Below are 14,584 nucleotides of genomic sequence, written 5' to 3'. Positions count from 1 at the left end.
CTGTAACTATATAACTATAATAGTAACCGTTATGAAGTGAGCAGTCAATTAAATGTCACTTTAAGTGATAGGCATTCATTAGACGTGAGATTAAAATGTTGTAATCACCATGTTAATTATTTTAACATTCTACTGAAGGATGATGTATATACATGCAGAAAAGTGCACATAAGTGTACAGCTCAATGAATTTTCTCACAAGCTGGTTATATCTTTATAACAAGCACCCAGATCAAGAAACAGAACATTATGACCACCTCAAAAGCCTCCCTCATATTCTCTTTAGGTTTGTATATTTTTTGTTCTTTATATGAAAAAATAAGAGATTGCGCACTTTTTTGTGCCTGGATGATTTGACTCAACATTATGTTTGTGAAGTTCATTTATATTGTTTCATGTAGCGTATGTAGGTCATTCCCACTGCTGAATTGTATTGAGTGAATTTAACAATTTATTGATCTTTTCTAATGTTGATGGTCATTTGTGTCGTTTTCCAGATTGAGCAAGTATAAAGAGTGCTGCTATGAATATTCTAGCACATCTCTTTTGGTGAAAATAATATATATGTACTTCCTAGTAGTCAAATAGATTGTTCTTAGGAAGGATAAAAATATACAAATAAATAAATATATAAATATACATATCTATCCTAAGAACAATCAATACATACAAGTGAACAAACAATATATATACATATTCCTCATAGGGTGGATGGATGATTAGATAGATATAGATATACATATACATATATTGCATTAGCAGATATAACCAAACAGCAAAATGTTATGGCAATTTACACACCCACCAGCAGTGTATGAGAGTTCCAGTTGTTCCACATCTTCACCATAACTTGATATTTTTCATCTTTTTCGATTGAGCCATTTTCGTGTGTGGACCGTAGTTTCTTGCTGTAATTTTAATTTGCATTTCCTTGATAGTTAATGAAGTTGAATAGGGATTTGAATATCCTCATTTGTAAAGTTGTGGCCTTTTGCCATTTTCTGGTTTGGCCATCTATCTTTTACTACTGATTTGTAGAAGCTTTGTGTATATTTTTAGTGTGAATCTCTTCTCAACTCCATGTATGGTAAATATCCTCCCATTTGCGGCTTTTCTTTTAATTTTCAGAATGGTGTCTTTCGTGAAGAAAAATTCTTCATGTCATCAAATATATGCTTATTATTTATTATTTTGTGTCATATTTTATAGTAAAAGTACAATTGAATAGGTTCGTGGACCAGTCACCTGTGTTTCAGTGGCCGCAGTTATAGAACATGCCTGTGTGATTGACTGAGTCAAAAACTTGGGTCATCTTTCACCTAATGGCGGCATATGGAATTTTAGGCACCGTGCATGCATAGGAAAATAACTTCCACCCCAGGAGAGAACCAAAACTCAGGTGACAGAAAAGATGACAGTAGATTTCATAGCCCCCTCTTTAACTGCACTGTCATATCTTCCAGAGATATAATTGAAAAACCATCTGTGACACAATGGATCAGGGAAATTATACAAGAGTGAAAGAATTTATTTTCCTGGGAATTACCCAGTCTCAAGAGCTGAGCTCGGTCTTATTTGTCTTCCTGTTTTTGGTGTATGTGACAACTCTGATGGGAAACCTCCTCAACATGCTTACAGTTACCTGGGAATCTCACCTTCACACTCCCATGTACTTCCTGCTCCGCAATCTATCTGTTCTTGACATCTGCTTTTCCTCCATCACAGCTCCTAAGGTCCTAGCTGATCTTCTATCAGAGAGAAAAACCATCTGCTTCAATGGCTGCATCACTCAAATGTTCTTCTTCCACCTTCTTGGAGGAGCAGATGCTTTTTCTCTCTCTGTGATGGCGTTTGATCGCTACATAGCCATCTCAAAACTCCTCCATTATACGACCATCATGAGTACGGGACGATGTAGTAGCCTGGTTGTGGCCTCCTGGATGGGGGCTTTGTCCACTCCATCGTGCAAATTTCTCTATTGCTGTGCCTCCCCTTCTGTGGACCCAATGTTCTTGATACTTTCTACTGCGATGTCCCTTGGGTGCTCAAACTCGCCTGCACTGACACCTTCACTCTGGAGCTCCTGATGATTTCCAATAATGAATTAATCAGTTGGTTTATATTCATCTTTCTCCTCTTATCTTACACAGTCATCTTGATGATGATAAGATCTCATATTGGAGAGGGCAGAAGGAAAACCATTTCCACCTGCACCTCACACATCACTGTGGTCACCCTGCACTTCATGCCGTGCATCTATGTCTATGCCCGGCCCTTCACTGCCCTCCCCACAGATACCGCCATTTCTGTCACCTTCACTGTCATCTCTCCTTTGCTCATTCCTCTGATCTATACCCTGAGAAATCAGGAAATGAAATCAGCCATGAGGAAACTAAAGAAACGACTAGGGCTTTCTGAAAGGATTGAAATTCTATGAGGATGAATTAACACTAAAATTTAAAGACAAATATTACATTTCACTTTCTCAAAATGGGAAGAGATCATCTTAATGCCAAAAGCAAAGTGGCACCTATGGATACCTTGTAGTCTTAAAAGAGATCGGTCCTCTCGGATGAGCTGGGGACCTGTGTGTGATACTATTTAAGATGAGACCCATTCCTGTCTTCCACTACTCACTTTTGATTATTCATCCCACAAATATTTACAGAGCACATATTATGTACGTGACAGTGGTACAGACTGCTGCAGAAAGATTAAAGATAGTCCCTATCTTACAGCATACTCCAACATGCTTTACTGAAGATGTGAAAGTGCTGTGGAATTATTCTGGGCAATTTACTTGAGAGCTTCAGAAGACTTTTGACATTGAGTAGACCTTTCGAAGGGGAAAAAGGCAGAGAGGGACAATCTAAGCAAAGAAATCAGTTTGTGGAGAGGGAGAGACTGGTGTAAGAGTGAGCCATGTTCACGCAACCGTGAGCTCATTGTAGGCACAAAGTAGTGTACTTCTGGAGTCGATACCAGTATTTGATATCTAAAAGGAAAGTTCAGAAAGAAGAACTCCATATGTGGTCCCCTAAGCAATGCAAATGTGTGATTTCTATTAAGAAGTGAGGATCACCAAATCACTCCAAGGCCGATTACCTCCTAGGCAGAAGGAGGTAATGCTGTGCGTGGGAGTGTTCATAAAGAAAGAACACTTATGCGTAGACGCTGTGGACAGCTCACCTGGATTTATGAAAGTCTTCAGCAAAGACAGATGCTAAGAACTCCCATGGGAAGCAACTGACTCCTCATTATATAACAGGATTATCCCATCACAGACTGGACAGGCCGAAATTTCTCCTTGTTTCTGTTTTCTATTATTGAATAGGATTTTTCCAGCTTTGTTGAGCTATAACTAACATATAACACTGTGTAAGTTAAGGTATACAATATGTTGATTTGATAAACTTATATATTGCAATATGATTGCCACCATAACATTAGCTAACACCTCCATCACACGACATCACATCACATAATTACCATTTCTTTATTATGATTCTCACGGTTTCTGCACTTGGAGACCTCACAACTTCTTTACACTCCCTACTCAATCCATTAGAAGGTAAAGAAAGGATAATAAAAAGCATGAGGGTTTAATCAGTGAATCTGAGAATTTTCTAGTCTCTTGTGAAATGAAAGGAACCTGAATGGTGCTAGGGGAAGGTTTCTCTAACAATCCAGCTGGTATTTTGCTGGGAACTATTGACTTTACTGCACAATGTGTCCCATTAGGTTAAAGCTCAAGTCATATAAGCTGGCACTCATGTATTAATAAGACACATCAACGCTGTGACAAAAATGTCCAAACTGACATGGCTAAAAACAGTAAAAGTGTATTTCCTGCTCATATCACAGGCCAATCCTGATCTTCAAAAAACCTGTTCAATGCAGTTGCCTAGAGAACAGGGTTCTATTTCTTCTATCTTGGGCTCCACCTCTCTCTAGATCCTCAGAATCCTCTCCATGCACCCAGCAAATGGAGAAAAGGAGAGAGGATTAAGAATTGTGGGGAGAAGGGTGCGGTTACGGGCCAGTCCTGAAAGTAGCGTGCATCACTTTGGACCACATTCCACTAGCCAACTCTTAGTCATATGGCCCCAATTAACTGCAAGGGAGTCTGGAGAATGTAATCCTGCTCTTTCCCCAGAAAAAAACAGGAGAACATGAAAAATGATGAACTCTAACAATCTCTCCCACATATATGACTTGTTATTAAGAAATCATGATTGGATTAGATTACAAGGACTAAAACATTGTCTCTAAAAGGTTTCTCTTAATACATAGAAAGGCTTGCTGGAAGTACTACTGAACCCTTGGAATGCACAGAGAACCAAACTGAAATGAAGGAGATTTGGGGAAAGGAAATGTAATTGAAAGGAAGGGAAAGGTGATCAAGTTAAGCCTGGGGACTAGTATGATAGTAGACTAGAAGGTCTGGTTCCAAAGGATAGAACACTGGAGGAGAGTTCCCAAAGACGACTGGCCAAGAAGACAACCCTCACTCATCCTCTTACTTTCTATGGGCTAGATGTAAACAAACATTTATTAATGCAGAAGCTCCTGTTGATAAGTGTGTCATCTTCTTTGTGGATTGTTCCCTCGTGTGTTGTATTTTATGCCCATCACTGAAAAATACTTCCCCAAACATTAAAATTAAGTAAAGACATACATTTGTCTTCAGCTGGATCCATCTGCAGACCAAATGACTGTTTACTGCCTGGCTCCATCTTTGCTCTAGTATCATTGTTCTTCAGATCCTTCCCACTTTTCAAAATGATGCTCTATTTTTTTACACCTCTGTTGCCTTGAACTCTAGTAAAACCTTTGTGACTGGGTAGAATATTAAGTAACCAAAGATCTGTTCCATCAGAGATTATGTTCCCAAGTGTAGGACCACGTAAATGTCAAAAACCTAGCAAAAGGTGCCCAGGAAGCTGCCTTGGACTATTTGCACTTGCAAAACAACCTGATCAAACACAGAGAGGAAAAGTGATGGAATTCAGGAGAACACCATTTAGTTTACTTCTCTTTCAACATGACATGAAATAATTATTTGGGCTAATCTATATTTTTCTCCAGGGGGAGACATTTTCTTAGGGAACTATTAGATATTAAACTGATTCTAGCTTCTCCTACAGGTCACATATACTTGGTCCTACCATCTGTGACTTTTTTCTACATAAGGAAGGTTGATTTTAAACTCCCACACTATTTTTCATAAGCAAATAAATGTATCTGTATACACAAACTGGCTGGTTTGGGAGTGATCCTGCCATTCTGGACTTCTTGGAGAAATTCAAAGAAGGTTCAGCTTGTTTCAGCATAATTTCTAAGACTCTAGGATAGTCAGCGCCACAGGAACTATACTTAAGCATGCATGCAATTCCAGTCACAAAACACTACCCTGGAGGGATCTACTGACTTTTCTGGTTCTTATTGTTGTTGCATTACTTATCTTTCAAGTCTGAAAGAGAATGTTGTCAACATACCTCTTATTCAATAAACCAGACTATTAGTTGAGTGCTGTATTAGTAATCTATTGCTGCATAACATATTAACCCAATACTTAGTGGCTTAAAACAACAGACAATTCTTAAGTCACAGTTTGTGTCATTTGGGAATCAGACAAGGCTTAGCTAAGCCTTCTGCGTCAGGGTCTCTCACAAGGCTGTAGTCAAAGTGTCAGCTGGGAACTGCAGTCTCAGCTGAAGGTTCAACTGGCGAAGGATCCACTTCCAAGCTCACTCAGATGATTATTTGTCAGAATTATGAGCTGTTGGACTGAGGGATCAGTTCCGTACAGGATGTTGGCTGGAGGCCATCCTCAGGTCCTATCATTATGGGCCTCTCCAACGTGGCAGCTTACTTCATCAGAGTGAGCAATCAAAGCAAAGAGAGTGTGTCATCAATGTAGAACCCACAGTCTTTCATAGTCTCATCTTGGAATTGACATCCTCCCACTTTTGCTGTATTCTCATTAGAAGCAAGTCATTAAGTGCAGTCTACACACAAGAGGAGGACCTTGCACAAGAGTGTGAATATCAGGGCAGGGACTGACAAGTTCTAGAAGTCAACTATTGCAAAAGAAACTTTGCAAATTATGCAAGAAACTTAAAAAAGTAATTTATTCAGGAAGGATACAGAAGACCAAAAAAATGGACAGCTTGGTAAGGGTGAGTGTTCAGAGGTAATTCAGAGATACTGAGACCTTGTCACAAGGAGAGTGACAGTGCCAGCTAGAGAAAGAGAAGTATTTAGTTCATGATAACAATGCCCAGATCGATTTTAGACATTTTAAGTGACAGGTGTGCAATATGTCCAAGTGATACTATCCATAGATCTATGGTGAGACAAGGTCAAAAATGACATTGGGAATGAGACAATGGAGAAAAATGGAATTCTTTACTTTTAGATTCTCTGGAACCATAGGGCCTGGAACACGGCAGGTGCTCAGTAAGTATTTCACAATTATATACTTGATGAATGAACGGTACCAGCATATACTTTGTCCGCTTATATCTCTTCTTCATGTGAGCAGTTGGATGGAACACAGGAGAAAATGAATTCCTCATTCTTTATGATGCCTCTGATTATATTTATTAATAGGACAAGAAGCAAACCGTCTACCTAGAGGAAAAATAGAATGGGCTGAATCATTGGGAAACCTATTCATTTTCCCTCAGTTTCTACCTCCAAAGGAGATGGACTCCTGGTTGTCCCCTGTGAGCCCTTCAAGCAAAGATCTCTGGGCTCTAAGCACAGAGTTCAGGAGGATTCACTTTCTCCTCTGCACCAGAAGAATTTAAAAACCAAAACGTGCATGCATACACACATCTTCCAGTGCATGTGTGACTTCTTACTAACAGTCAAGGGAGCTTCATTTCAATAGGAACCTCTGGTTATTCAAATTCAACATTTACAACCAAAAAATCCCTTTGGCGATTCTTCTACCAGGTCTGAGGCTGAGACGCTGGTACTCATGGCAGGGGAACTATAGAGCAGTGTGGCAGAACCATGCGTAGACAATTATGTATAGCAGGATGGCACAAACACAAAGGATCAGCAACCTGGAACACAGGCATTTAGAAGGAACACCAACAGGAAGTTAAGCAGATAGAACATAGTCCTTGAAGAGGAATTGACAGCAAGCAGGGCCCAAATGTGAAATATAACAGAAGTTCTTGGGTGTCCAGAGAGTGGAGTAAAGGATAGCACTGCAATGTCTAGACACGCAGTAGGCAACGGGGACATCTATCTCAACATAGCAGGGATCCAGCAGCTAGATCCCACTTCAATAGTAGTTACCCTATGATTACTTATTAAGCATATACTACAGAGCAAACACTGTTTGTATACATTCTTCTCTATCACTTCTGCTTTGTCTACAAATTTGCATCTTCTTTTTAATTAACTCAGCTATAAAATACACTGACACAACCTCCACAGCCATTCGGTATGTGTAAAGAGTCTTAGCTTTTAGGGATCTCCATTGCCTTTCTCTCCCAGTGAATTTGTCAGAATTGGATGTGAACTCGGACTTATACCGTCTGATTACATAAAGCCCTAATATATAACTAATGCAATGGCAACAATCTGCAACTTCCTTTTCTACTGTTCATACCATTGCCTCAAGCATAAACTAGTTTTACTAGTTGGAAAAGAAAAAGCTATATCCAACCCAATAAACACTTATTTTTCCTATGTGCACTTCTTTATCATTTCCCTTACCACAGTGTATTAAAATACCCCATAAAGGAGGCGGAGTCAAGATGGCGGCGTAGGCAGACTCTGAACTCACCTCCTCCCGTGGACACAGCCAATTTACAACTACTCGTGGAAAAATTACCCCTGAGACAGAACTGAAAACTGGATAAGAGGAACTCCTGCAACAACGGACAATCCTAACTGGGGTAGAAGAGGCAGAGACTCCCTTCTGGAGAGGAAAAACGCCGCCTTCACAAGCCGCCAGCTTCACGGCCGCCGGGAGCAGCTCACAGGTATGCAGCCTCCCTGGAGGTGCGGGGCCCTGAGCCGGGGAGCGCCCCCGCTGTGGGCTTTTTGTGGACCCAGCACAATTGAGACCAGCAGCATAATATCTGACTTTGCCTGCTACTAAAGCATTGGGTAGCACCCCCAGAAAACCCGGTTCACAAAGAAACTAAAACTGGCTCGTAAAGGGCCCGCGCACAAACTCACCCGTTCCAGAAAGCATCCTAAAATCACCAGAAAGAAAGGTGCACAGTGCTTTGGTGACAAGAGACTCACCTAATAGGCCCTGAGTGCATCTCGGTGAGGGGTGAGACCTCTCCAGGGACTGGGACATTGGCGGCGGCCATTGTTGTGGCCTGGTGTGAGCGTGCTGACACAGACGCCATTGGAGTTCTCCCTGAGACCTGCTAGCCCAGGGTCTGCTCCACCCGCTAGAGCACCGATTTAATCCAGCTCAGCCAGGGCAGGCAGCCCACCCTAGAGACTGGCCCCACCTAACAACAAGCCCTCAGGCAACGTGTGGGCCTGCATAGATTGGTGACTGGATTTTCTGCAGCCTGGCAACTGAGCTGACTTGAGCGGGGCAGGGTGTGCACAAGGAGCGGGTGGAGAGTGTGGGGCGGTGGCAGAGTGTGTGGGGCTCCCGCCATGGAGAGACTGGGTCCACTTGGGGAGGTCGGGGCGTTCACACGGGGCAGGACTGTGTTGACTGTGTGTGTGGACCTGTTGGCGGCAGGGCTTCTCAGCCACAGAAGACTTGTACTTCACAAAGACCCACATAGGAGGTTTGCTCCACCTTCCAAAACCTGAAACAATTGGGTGCTCCTGTGCCTGAGGCCAGCCCCACCCAGCTGCAATCCTCAGAGAGCTGACAAGAGACCTAATAGGCTAGAGGCTTACAGCAATTGTAAGGCCCTGAGCCTAACAACCTGCCACGGTGGGGGCCTACTCACTTAAAAGAAATACTGCAACACAAATGTGGTATTAGAACTTGCAGCTAACTGTGCTGGGGCTCCCCACAGCTGATAAAGAGACTGAAGGGCCCACAACAACTACAAGCAGCTGAGCATTACAACAGCTGGCCAGGAGCATAACTCAGCCTCCCTGGGCGCCTACAGGGAGAGCAAACAGGCCACAGCAGAAGGATACAAGTAGCCCACATAGGGGTCACCCCTGGAATATTGAGAACTGAGGAAGCACACTGGAAGCCTCCTAAGCCATCACTTACATAAGGTCACCTATCCAAGAGCAGGAGGCGTAGCTGACCTACCTAATACGTGAGACACAAGCACAGGGAAAGAGGCAAAATGAAGAGGCAAAAGAATACATTCCAAGTAAGGGAACAGGACAAAACCCCAGAAAAGGAACTTAGTGAAACAGAAATGAGCAACCTACCCGACAGAGAGTTCAAACTAAGAGTGTTAAGGATGCTCACTGATCTGGGGAGAAGAATAGATGGACTCAGTGAGAATGTCAACAAAGAAATGGAAGATATAAAAAAGAACCAATCAGAAATGAAGAATACAATACTGGAAATGAAAAACTCATTAGAGGGACTCAAAAGCAGAGTAGAGGATACAGAAGAACGGATCTGTGAGCTGGAAGAAAGACTAGAAGAAATTACCCAAGGTGAACAGGTAAAAGAGAAAAGAATTCAAAAGAGTGAGGACAGTCTAAGGGACCTCTGGGACAACATCAAGCGCACTAACATCCGTGTTATAGGTGTCCCGGAAGGAGAAGAGCGAGACAAGGGGGCAGAGAATCTATGTCAAGAAATAATAGATGAAAACTTCCCTAACCTAAAGAAGGAAACAGACATCCAGGTACAGGAGGCACAGAGAGCCCCAAACAAGATAAACCCAAAGAGGCCCACACCAAGACACATCATAATCAAAATGTCCAGAATTAAAGATAAAGAGAGAATCCTAAAAGCCGCAAGAGAATGTCAAGTTACATACAAAGGAAACCCCATAAGGCTATCAGCTGACTTCTCAACAGAAACCTTACAGGCTAGAAGAGAATGGCATGATATATTTAAAGTGCTAAAAGGAAAAAACTTACAGCCAAGAATACTCTACCCAGCAAGGTTATCGTTCAAAATGGAAGGAGAGATCAAAATTTTCCCAGATAAGCAAAAATTAAAGGAGTTTGTCACCAAGAAACCAGTGTTACAAGAAATGTTAAAGGGACTGATTTAAGGGGAAAAGAGAAGACCACAAATAGGAAAAATTATCTATTTCCACGATTAGAACGTAATGGATACAAATGCAAAAAAAAAGAGGTTGGATATGATATCAAAAACATAAAAGGAGGGAGGAGGGTAGTTAAAGAGTACAGCTTTCAGACAGAGGTCAAACTAAAGTGACCATCAATTCTGTATAGAAGACGAAAGGAACAGAGAAGGACTACTGAAACACTGAGGAAAAAAAAAAAAAGTTAAAAAATGGCAGTAAGTACATACTTATCAATAGCTACTTTAAACGTCAATGGACTAAATGCTCCCATTAAAAGGCATAGGGTGGCTGACTGGATAAAAAAACAAGACCCATATATATGCTGCATACAAGAGACACACTTCAGACCTAAAGACACTCACAAACTGAAAGTGAAGGGATGGAAAAAGATACTCCACACAAACGGCAATGAAAAGAAAGCTGGGGTAGCAGTACTCATATCAGACAAAATAGACTTTAAGACAAAAACTGTAAAAAGAGACAAAGAAGGGCATTACATAATGATCAGGGGAACAATCCAACAAGAGGATGTAACACTTGTAAATATCTACACACCCAATGTAGGTGCACCTAAATATATAAAGCAATTATTAAGAGACATAAAAACAGAAATAGACAGTAACACAATAATAGTAGGGGACTTTAACACTCCACTTACACCAACGGATAGATCATCCAAACAGAAGATCAATAAGGAAACATTGGCCTTAAACGACACACTAGAACAGATGGACCTAGTAGATATATACAGAGCATTCCATCCAAAAACCGAAGAATACACGTTCTTTTCAAATGCACATGGAACGTTCTCCAGGATTGATCACATATTAGGCCACAAAACAAGTATCCATAAATTTAAGAAGATTGAAATAATACCAAGCATCTTTTCTGACCACAAAGGTATGAAACTAGAAATCAACTATAGGAAGAAAATCAGAAAAGCCACAAATACATGGAGATTAAACAAAATGCTACTGAACAACGACTGGGTTAATGAAGAAATCAAAGAAGAAATCAAAAAATACCTGGAGACAAATGAAAATGAAAATACGACATGCCAGAATTTATGGGATACAGCAAAAGCGGTTCTAAGAGGGAAGTTTATAGCAATACAGACCTATCTCAACAAACAAGAAAAATCTCAAATAAACAATCTAACAATGCACCTAAAGGAACTGGAAAAAGAAGAAGAAACAAAGCCCAAAATCAGTAGAAGAAGGGAAATAATAAAAATCAGAGCAGAAATAAATGAAATAGAGACCAAAAAAACAATAGAAAAAATTAATAAAACCAAGAGCTGGTTCTTTGAAAAGATCAACAAAATAGACAAACCTTTAGCTAGACTCACCAAGAAAAAAAGAGAGAAGGCACAAATAAGTAAAATCAGAAATGAAGGAGGAGAGGTTACAACAGACACCTCAGAAATACAAAAGATTATAAGAGAATACTATGAAAAACTATATGCCAACCAATTCGACAATCTGGAAGAAATGGATAAATTCTTAGAATCATACAACCTTCCAAAACTGGATCAAGAAGAAGTAGAGAATTTGAATAGACCAATCACCAGTAAGGAGATTGAAACAGCAATCAAAAACCTCCCCAAAAATAAAAGTCCAGGACCAGACGGCTTCCCTGGTGAATTCTACCAAACATTCAAAGAAGTCTTAATACCTATCCTTCTCAAACTCTTCCAAAAAATTGAGGAGGGGGGGAAGCTCCCTAACTCATTCTACGAAGCTGACATTACCCTGATACCAAAACCAGACAAGGACAACACAAAAAAAGAAAATTACAGGCCAATATCACTGATGAACATCGATGCGAAAATCCTCAACAAAATACTAGCAAATCGCATACAACAATACGTTAAAAAGATTATACACCATGATCAAGTGGGATTTATTCCAGGTATGCAGGGATGGTTTAACATTCGCAAATCAATCAACGTAATACACCACATTAATAAAATGAAGAACAAAAATCACATGATCATCTCAATAGATGCAGAGAAAGCATTTGACAAGATACAGCATCCATTTATGATAAAAACTCTGAATAAAATGGGGATAGAAGGAAAGTACCTCAACATAATAAAGACCATATATGAGAAACCCACAGCTAATATCATCCTCAATGGTGAAAAACTGAAAGCTATCCCTCTAAGAACAGGAACCAGACAAGGATGCCCACTGTCACCACTCCTATTTAACATAGTATTGGAAGTCCTAGCCAGAGCAATCAGGCAAGAGAAAGAAATCAAAGGGATCCAAATTGGAAAGGAAGAAGTGAAACTGTCACTATCTGCAGATGACATGATTTTATATATAGAAAACCCTAAAGAATCCACCAGAAAACTTTTAGAAGTAATAAACGAATATGGTCAAGTTGCAGGATACAAAATCAACATACAAAAATCAGTTGCATTTCTGTACACTAACAACGAAGTAGCAGAAAGAGAAATTAAGAATACCATCCCATTTACAATTGCAACAAAAAGAATAAAATACCTAGGAATAAACTTAACCAAAGAGGTGAAAGATCTGTACACCGAATACTATAAAACATTTCTGAAAGAAATTGAAGAAGACACAAAGAAATGGAAAGATATTCCGTGCTCTTGGATTGGAAGAATTAACATAGTTAAGATGTCCATACTTCCTAAAGCCATCTATAGATTCAATGCAATCCCTATCAAAGTTCCAACAACATTTTTCACAGAAATAGAACAAAGAATCCTAAAATTTATATGGAACAACAAAAGACCCCGAATAGCTAAAGGAATCCTGAGAAAAAAGAACAAAGCTGGAGGTATCACACTCCCTGATTTCAAAATATACTACAAAGCTATAGTAACCAAAACAGCATGGTACTGGCACAAAAACAGACACACAGATCAATGGAATAGAATCGAAAGCCCAGAAATAAACCCACACATCTATGGACAGCTAATCTTTGACAAAGGAGCCAAGAACATACAATGGGGAAAAGAAAGTCTCTTCAACAAATGGTGTTGGGAAAACTGGATAGCCATATGCAAAAAAATGAAAGTAGACTCTTACCTTACACCATACACAAAAATTAACTCCAAATGGATTAAAGACTTGAATGTAAGACCTGAAACTGTGAAAGTTCTAGAAGAAAACATAGGCAGTACGCTCTTCGACATCAGTCTTAGCAACATCTTTTCAAACACCACATCTGACCGGGCAAGAGAAACAATAGAAAAAATAAACAAATGGGACTACATCAAACTAAAAAGCTTCTGCACAGCAAAGGAAACCATCAACTAAACGAGAAGACAACCTAACAATTGGGAGAAGATATTTGCAAACCATACATCTGATAAGGGCTTAATCTCCAAAATATATAAAGAACTCATGCATCTCAACAACAAAAAAACTAACAACCCAATTAAAAAATGGGCAAAAGACCTGAACAGACATTTCTCCAAAGAAGATATACAGATGGCCAACAGACACATGAAAAGATGTTCAAAATCACTAACTATCAGGGAAATGCAAATCAAAACTACAATGAGATATCACCTCACGCCCGTCAGAATGGCTATAATTAACAAGACAGGAAACAACATGTGTTGGAGAGGTTGTGGAGAGAAGGAACTCTCATACACTGCTGGTGGGAGTGCAAACTGGTGCAGCCACTATGGAAAACAGTATGGAGATTCCTCAAAAATCAACGATAGAACTACCATATGATCCAGCTATTCCACTGTTGGGTATTTATCCAAAGAACTTGAAAACACCAATTTGCAAAGGTACATGCACCCCTGTGTTCATTGCAGCCTTATTCACGATAGCCAAGACTTGGAAGCAACCTAAGTGCCCATCAAGGGACGAATGGATAAAAAAGCTGTGGTATATATACACAATGGAATACTACTCAGCCATAAGAAACGATGAAATCCAGCCATTTGTGACAACATGGATGGACATTGAGGGCATGATGCAAAGTGAAATAAGTCAGAGGGAGAAGGTCAAATACCGTATGATTTCCTTCATTAAGTAGTAGATAATAACAACAATAAACAAACACATAGGGACAGAGATTGGATTGGTGGTTACCAGAGGGGAAGGGGGGAGGGAGGAGGGTGAAAGGGATAATTGGGTACATGTGTGTGGTGATGGGTTGTAATTAGTATTTTGGTGGTGAACATGATGTAATCTATGCAGAAATAGAAGTACAATGATGTACACCTGAAATTTTTACAATGTTATAAACCAATGTTACTGCAATAAACAAAAAATTTAAAAAAAAATAAAAATAAAAAATAATAAAAATAAAAAAATAAAAAAGAAAGAAATATGTAATATCTAGTTATAATGATGAAAT

General features: G+C 39.9%; 1 pseudogene; it reads left to right on the top strand.

The window, feature by feature from the left end:
• Positions 1 to 1,492: 1,492 nt before the first annotated feature.
• LOC147912583 (olfactory receptor 4D9-like) lies at positions 1,493 to 2,436 on the top strand (annotated as a pseudogene).
• The last annotated feature ends 12,148 nt before the right edge of the window (positions 2,437 to 14,584 follow it).

The sequence above is a fragment of the Ceratotherium simum genome, chromosome 34 (genome assembly GCF_057802395.1).
Source record: "Ceratotherium simum simum isolate JZ-2026a chromosome 34, ASM5780239v1, whole genome shotgun sequence".
Lineage (NCBI taxonomy): Eukaryota > Metazoa > Chordata > Mammalia > Perissodactyla > Rhinocerotidae > Ceratotherium > Ceratotherium simum.
This window is presented reverse-complemented; position numbering and strand designations above follow the sequence as displayed.